The sequence below is a fragment of the Drosophila teissieri genome, chromosome 2L, assembly GCF_016746235.2.
Source record: "Drosophila teissieri strain GT53w chromosome 2L, Prin_Dtei_1.1, whole genome shotgun sequence".
Taxonomy (NCBI): domain Eukaryota; kingdom Metazoa; phylum Arthropoda; class Insecta; order Diptera; family Drosophilidae; genus Drosophila; species Drosophila teissieri.
In genome coordinates, this window is record NC_053029.1 from 19,457,056 (window position 1) to 19,465,253 (window position 8,198).

Here is an 8,198-nt window from a genome sequence, read left to right on the forward strand (position 1 = left end):
TTTAATGATGTTTTCCATTGTTCAGAAAATGTAATTTTCGTTTTAAGGTTAAACATTTTTAACTGTTATATATGTACATACGTCCATAATGAGGTGGTTAAACGTCACATCATTATGTAAATAGTTTTGATCATTTTAAAAGGAAATTACCGCAATCTATATTTATTCCAGTTACTAAAAAAGGTGAAGGTATATATATATATATTCTTGATCTGGCCAGATCCCAGGAACTATAAAAGCTGGCCGAATTCAGAGACATAGACGCAGCGCCCACACTTTTGAAAAATGTTTTGATATTTTTATACCCGTTATTCGTAGAGTAAAAGGGTATACTAGATTCGTTGAAAAGTATGTAACAGGCAGAAGGAAGCGTTTCCGACCATATAAAGTATATATATTCTTGATCAGGATCAGTAGCCGAGTCGATCTGGCCATGTCCGTCTGTCCGTCCGTCTGTCCGTCCGTCCGTCCGTCTGTCCGTCTGTCCGTATGAACGACGAGATCTCCGGAACTACAAAAGCTAGAAAGTTGAGATTAAACATACGGACTCCAGAGACATAGACGCAGCGCAAGTTTGTCGATTCATGTTGCCACGCCCACTCTAACGCCCACAAACCGCATAAAACTGCCACGCCCACACTTTTGAAAAATGTTTTGATATTTTTTCATTTTTGTATTAGTCTTGTAAATTTCTATCGATTTGCCAAAAAACTTTATGCCACACCCACTCTAACGCCCACAAACCGCCCAAAACTGCCATTTTTGTATTAGACTTGTAAATTTCTATCGATTTGCCAAAAAACTTTTTGCCACGCCCACTCTAACGCCCTCAAACCGAAAAAAACTGTATGTTCTGAAGACTCTCCTTCGCACTTCGAATAGCTGAGTAACGGGTATCAGATTGTCGGGGAACTCGACTATAGCGTTATCTCTTGTTCAGTTTTGTATTGGTCTTGTAAATTATTATCGATTTGCCAAATAACTGTTTGCAACGCCCACCGCCCATATCGCAATGCCCGCACTTTTGAAATTTTAATTATTTATATATTTCTTAATTGTATTATTTTTGTTACTTTATTTCTATCGATATGCCAAATAGAATGTTAAACATTCCCGCTTGCACTCCCACTAGCTGAGAACTCGACTAATTTCCCTCTCTTCTTTTATCTCTGTTTGTTAATCTAATTAAAAATAAGTAAATCGGATAACTATATCATATATAAAGCTGCCATAATAATATTCGAATAAATGAAATGATAAATGAGAAAATGTAGCTTCCTTGCTTTTGATAAAGTGACGGAAATGTACTCCCAGCTGTTTTTATATTTCTTGGTCTTTCCTTTTCCTAAACTCACTTTTCCGACATCCTCCTGCTTAGTTTCTCTGACTGCAATCTAAAGGAACTTGAGATGCACATAGTTTTCTTGCCTGAAAGTCCGAAATTGGGCAGTTAGTTGAAATGTTCCGGCATTAGCGCACATAAGTATGCAACAGAAAGCAACTACAAAGTGGCACAAGCCCTAAATAGTTTCGGCTATCTCCTGCTATCCTTTCTCTTTATAGGCGATGGTGCACTTGGCCACATTTGCAGGTCCTGTTTCCCTCTGGCTGTTGTTTGTGAGTCCTGGGTCCTGTGCCGCGCTCCTTTAGCGCAATTGTGTCTCGGACATGAATTACGTTCACCGACAATTAATTTCAAGTGAAAATGTGCTAAAACTTTTAATTGGGCAGCCAAGTGGCTGGCAGGCGAAAGCAGAAGGATACGGACCGGTACTGTAAGCAAACGTGGCAGCCATAAAAATGTCGACAACATGCCCGGAAAATGTTTCACTTCACCAATCCCGCTGCAGGTGTCCTCAAACGCCAACTCTTAAAGCTGGAAAACCCAGCAGACTACTAACAAACAAAGGCATAGTACCGAAATATAACCAACGACAACTGTTATATTTTCTTGTCATAACTAATAAGCCTTTTAAATATACTTAAGCACTTAACTTAAACTAATGAAATTGAATGAGAAGTTAAATAAAACAAATAGGTTACAATTTGTAATGGAACATTGAAGAAGACGTAACGTTAGCTCGACGTTTCACTTCTTTTCGCATTAACGCATATGAGCACTTTCGCCGCTTGGGTAATCAAAACAGACTGACTCCATTTGTGGCAGACATATGCGAGAAGACAGGCAGCTAATTATGTCAATTAAACGCTTGTGCCCGACATTTGCCGGTCATTGTCGGTGACACTTGGCCAACTCACAATGACGAACATGGATCACTGCATGTCAAAAGGATGAAATAACTGGAATGACACACAGGACAAAAATATTGAATGCATCTTTCAAGCCCTAAAGCCAGACATTTTTGTATGATTTAATCTTCGTTTTATCTCAAAATGAATTGCAGCAACCAAAGCGATGTCATCGAGTTTAAAGTTTTATATATATCGTAGATTACTTATGCAATTCGATAAAATAACACTCCATTTTTCCTGTGCACTTGCCTTTCCATATGATGACACACCAAAGAGTGACGTGGGAATGACGTCTGCACATGTGAATGTGTAACTGCCTGTGAAGGACATAATATGCAAATAAGTTTCGAACAACAGTCAGTTCAGTTCGGTTCAGTTCAGTTCAGTCGACTCCATCACAATGGAATGGTGGAAAAGAAATAGATGGGCTAAATAGGTCAGGGTCGACTAGGTTTTACGTGAAAAACAATGACTACTCAAGCATTAAGTAGACCAATTCGCTCGTCTAAAAATTCCAGATGTAGACAAATACGAATACACCGGTGAAGTTGGTAGCTGCAAAAATCAACTCACGTACAAACGTTGTACTAGTTATTTGAACAAAACAAGCACACACACACACTCAGACTTCCGCCTAAAATGTGCACTTTTTCGAATGGCAATAGAAAAGCCCGAAAAAGAAAACAATCCTGGCAGAGAGGAAAAGTGAGGAGCCAGGACAGGTACAAATCTATAGAAACAACAAATAGCATGCACCCGACTCTCGTAACCATAACAATTCAATCAAATGTTCGCCCAGTTCGTCTATGGACATCTTCGAATGGAAACAAACACAATGCCGGTGAGTAGGTTGTGTTGAGGTGGTTCGATATGTTTTGATTCAAATTAGTTGCAGTTTCAGAGTCATCAAGAGCTTTCCTCCCAGAGAAAAACGCGCTCTGTGCGGCTGCGCAGTATCTAGTGTCCTAACTTTACCGCTTACTATCTGAAAGAGCTGCAGATAAATGCAGTACAGATGAACTGGGTAAGAAGGAAAATTGGGCGATGTTTTCCCCACTTGTATAGGTGCAAATAAATTGAATAACTTTAAACTTAAAAGTTAAGTCACAAAAATTTCACAAAATCAGTTCTGAGTTTAAGATCATTTAGCCGTTATTCAGCTAGTGGGAGTGCGAAGGAGAAATTTTAAAATTCTTTTGGCATATCCATTGCAATTGGCAGAATTAAAACCAAGTATTTTTCAACAGGGTTCCATTTCGAGCGGATTTTGGGCATGTAAATTTTCCAAGAGCACAGCGTTCATACGGACAAACCGACGGACGGACATTACTTAACTTATTTATAAACTTTTTAATAAATCTTCCAATTCAAACATTTTTTGGCATTCATATTGTAGAGATATTAATGGCGTTCCTTTAATGCAGTCCACAAAAGCAGTTATGGGTTTAAAAACCAATATTTAAAGACTCGATACTGTTTTAACAAGCTTAAGAGAAAAAAAGAAATGTTTCCAACATTTTCTATCAGAATGTTCATTATCATTTTTCTACCCTGCTGTTGCGCGTTGAAATAGTCATGCACTTCGTAACGGCATATTAATGCACTGGCTCATAGAGAAAGTTGTTCAATTCTATGAACTTGCAACACGTGCGGCATTTTGTTGTCTTTCAAGCAGCTATATAGTGGTAGTGATGCTTATCAAATGGATGTAGTTGCTGAGTAGGAGGAGGGGAGTAGCATGGGCCATTCCGCCGGCGGAAAGCGTGTGCATTTTCACAGCCGCTTGAACTTGCCAACATTCGCAAAATGTGCAACACGGCGTAAAGAAATCTTGTTAAGCGCAGCAGTTGGCTTTCGAGGAGGCAACCGACTTGTCATAAAAACTTTGCTTGCATCTACGCACGCTGATGCACATTTAATTAAATGTGTTCAAATACGCAGATTTTAAATTTGAGCCCGATATATTGTTAAGCAATTAGCTCGCAAAAATAAATACATTATGCATTAAAGTGGTAAATGCCATTTGAATGCTTAATTGAATTGTAATGCAATCACGTATACATATAGAATAGAACTGCATAGGATTCTTAAAGCGCTTTTTAGGCCGAGAATAAAATCTCGTTTATCTCGTCAACAAATGAATGCATTGAATGCATCAATTGCAAATATTGAAATGCGCGTTCAATGCCAATGAAAGTAACTGGCATACTCTCTACGGGGAAAGTCTAGAGACAACTTTCACTGGGAAGGACACGGGAACACGCCCACTGACACGGACGGACTGTCAATCCCAGTCTATCATCCACAGTTCGCTGAAGCGCAAAGCGGAAATCAGACGCCATATGAGAAGGACGTGTTCGACAAGGCCCGGGCGGAAATGGAAAGCCGGGCAAAAGTATTGAGATTACTGCATTGACTAGATAAATATTCCAGCAAATATGCCTTTCTGTTGCTTCAGGCCAATAAAACGCAGTCAGTGCACTGTGCACAGTCCATTGTTCGCATCTCATTCGAAACAGAGATGTAACCCAAGTCCGTTGAGGGAACATCACAATCGATTTCGAATTTGCAGTAAAAATGCAAATGCCAGATATGGAGAATGTGTCATGAGAGGTCAGAGCCCCTCCCCGATGCAAATTCCCATTTGACTAAGTTTCATTTTGTCGAATGCATCAAACAGAGGAAAAGCCACAGTCACGCAGTCCACCGAAATGACACAGCTCCAGTTCTTGTAGATATAGATGCATCTGCAGTTGCATTTCAGTTGAAGATTCGCATAAATATGTATGTCGGGTGCTGTTTCTGAATCCGTGTCTGATTGTGCTTATCTTGAATGTGCTTAACATTCCAGTCTCTTCAATGCATCTTCCATAAGCTTGTACCTCTGATTTTTTTCAGCAATAATTTCTAAATTTGGTAATTATAGTTATTTGGTATTTAAAACCATCGTAATCAAATCACAATAAATAATTTTTAAATCAACAAATTAATAAACACACATATTTTGAGCTTTAATTGTTCTTTGGAATAAGTGCGTTTTTCGTTGGCACTTTTATCTGCAACTTCTCGTCCCCCTCAGATATGGTCTGTCATTTAAAATCTATTGAGCGTGATGTTTGAGTATGGAATCCTTGTGGGTTTATGGGGAACGCTGTGGTTCATATTCCCTATCCTTCGTCAGTCAGACATGGTCTATTAATTTTATTAGTGTCATCGCATTCAGCTAAAGTCTCGGAACTCGGAATCTCTTTTGTGGGGGGGTACCATTTTCCTGCAGTTTTTGAGTGGCTTCCATGTACACTCATGGACATAAAAATAGGTGCCTTGATTTAGATATCGAGCGTTGGGCTTCAACTATATTTTATAGATATTAAATAATTACATTTTGTTATAAAGTTAAAAAATATGCTATGAATGTTAATGATTTTCATACATATATTATATGCAAGTAAGCGGCATGCCTTTACACCTTTTATTATGTTTATAAGTGTTAGTAGTGCAGTAAACTTAATCAGGAAACAAAAAATGTGGGAACTCCGGCGTTTTGTACGAATTTTGTCTTTGCTCATATTAAAGCTTTTACCACAAAATACTATCTAATAGTCTCTTCATGCCCAAAGAAATTTGGAAAGTTTATAATTTATAGTTTATGTGCTGCATAAGTGTCGTTCCACTTTATAATGCCTGGATCTGTTTACTGTTCAAAATGCCAAAAAGGTTTCATTGTAAGACTTAAAAGTTTATTTTTGGTTAATGAAAGCAATATAAAACAAGAGAGAATATAAAACAAGAGAGTCGAGTTCCCCGACTATCTGATACCCGTTACTCAGATGGTGAAAGTGCGCAGGAGAGTCTTCAACACTGACAGTTTTTGGCGGTTTGTGGGCGTTAGAGTGGGCGTGGCAAAAAGTTTTTTGACAAATCGATAGAAATTTACTAGACTAATATAAAAATGAAAAAATATAAAACATTTTCAAAAGTGTGGGCGTGGCAGCTTTGGGCGGTTTGTGGGCGTTAGAGTGGGCGTGGCAAAAAGTTTTTTGGCAAATCGATAGAAATTTACAAGACAAATACAAAAATTAAAAAATATCAAAACCGTTTTCAAAAGTGTTGGCGTGGCAGTTTTAGGCGGTTTGTGGGCGTTAGAGTGGGCGTGGCAACATGAATCGACACTTGCACTGCGTCTATGTCTCTGGAGTTTGTATGCTTATTCTCAACTTTCTAGCTTTTATAGTTTCTGAGATCTCGACGTTCATACGGACGGACAGACAGACGGACAGACAGACAGACGGACAGACAGACAGACGGACGGACAGACGGACATGGCCAAATCGACTCGGCTATTGATCCTGATCAAGAATATATATACTTTATGTGGTCGGAAACGCTTCTTTCTGCCTGTTACATACTTTTCAACGAATTTAGTATACCCTTTTACTCTACGAGTAACGGGTATAACGAGTAACGGGTATAAAAAGAAAGAAAGCTACAGTCGGGTTCCCCGACTGTCAGATACCCGCTTCTCAGCTAATGAAAGTGAGAACGAGAAATTTCAACATTTTTCAGACACAGTTAGTATTAGAAAAAAAATACAATTAAAAAATTGTTAATGTGTTAAAAGTGTGGGTGCGATAGTTTGAGGTAGCTTGTGGGCGTTAGGGTAGGCGTCGCCTACCAAAATGTTTTTGGTATACCGATGGAAATTGGCAAGGCAAATAATAAATTCAGAAATTAGAATAGAATCTGCATATCTAATCTTGACGTAGTAGCTTTCATAGTTTCCGAGAACTCGACGTTCATACGGACGGACAAACAGACATGGCATTTAATTACTACAAATTATAAATATAAGCTACTGCAAGCGTATTAGCATGAAATAAATGTCAAAGCTATTAAATCAATTAATGAAGATTACAACATACTTTTATTCCTTTAGATATCACTTTCCCCCTCTATAAACTTCCTTTCGAGAAACTAGACTATAGCGTTCTATCTTGTTATATATATTTTCATATTCGTTAAGTATTTTAAAAGCTAATTGTGTGTAATATCGTGGGCCAGCTCATACATACATATATAGTGAGTTTTATTGAGTCGAACTAATGTCCCGTCAGTTGACTAAGGTCAACGCTAAGAATAAACGAAACTTGGAGAAATAGATTTCACGTCTTTATTTCTTTGATCTCAGCTTAGGACTAAATTGTGACAAAAATCTTACATGTGCTGCCCTTTTGTTAACATTACTTTGGGAGCAAGATGATCGCCCGCTTGACTCGATTGTATACAATAATTGAAGACTTAGAGTGCCGGTTAGGGAGAGCGTGCATATTCTTATATCTTTGAACAACACTAAATATGTATGTAAATATGTTTTGGGGAAAAAGGGCTAGTACCGCTGATGGTCCCAGACGTTCATTATTTGCCAGTAAGAAATTAACAATTCCTTGCTTTTTAACGGCCTTATAAATGCTCAAAGCGGTAGGAGTCAGTAAACAGAGACACGGGGCAAACAAACGCGGAACGGTGGGGCAATGACACTACAGTAAACACTGCAGCAAGTGGACGCAGCGAGGCGTGCTAATTGTGTCATTTACATTGGCAAACAAGTGCAAGCGAACAAGTCAAAGGCTTAAACAATTTAATGCGGCTGAGCGAATTCGCCGAGCTCTTTGCACAGTGCAGTTAACGTTGACCTCGAGCTGGCAAGAAAAACAAGTAATTAATTTAAAAAATTAAAAGAGATAAAAAATTCTTGTCAGAAGTGGGATTCGAACCCACGCCTACAGAGTAGACTGCGACCTGAACGCAGCGCCTTAGACCACTCGGCCATCCTGACTTGACCAACGTTCGGACTGAGCACCAATATGTTTACAAACCATTTGATTTAGTAGAAAGCGTAATGAAAAGTTCTAGAGAGCTTTGATGAACTGAACATTGATCGATAG

The 8,198-nt window shown here is 38.7% G+C and overlaps 1 non-coding gene across 1 annotated transcript; it reads right to left on the minus strand.

The window, feature by feature from the left end:
• Positions 1-8,006: 8,006 nt before the first annotated feature.
• Trnal-cag lies at positions 8,007-8,089 on the minus strand. Its single transcript has one exon. It is a non-coding gene; the product is annotated as a tRNA-Leu (tRNA).
• Positions 8,090-8,198: the final 109 nt, after the last annotated feature.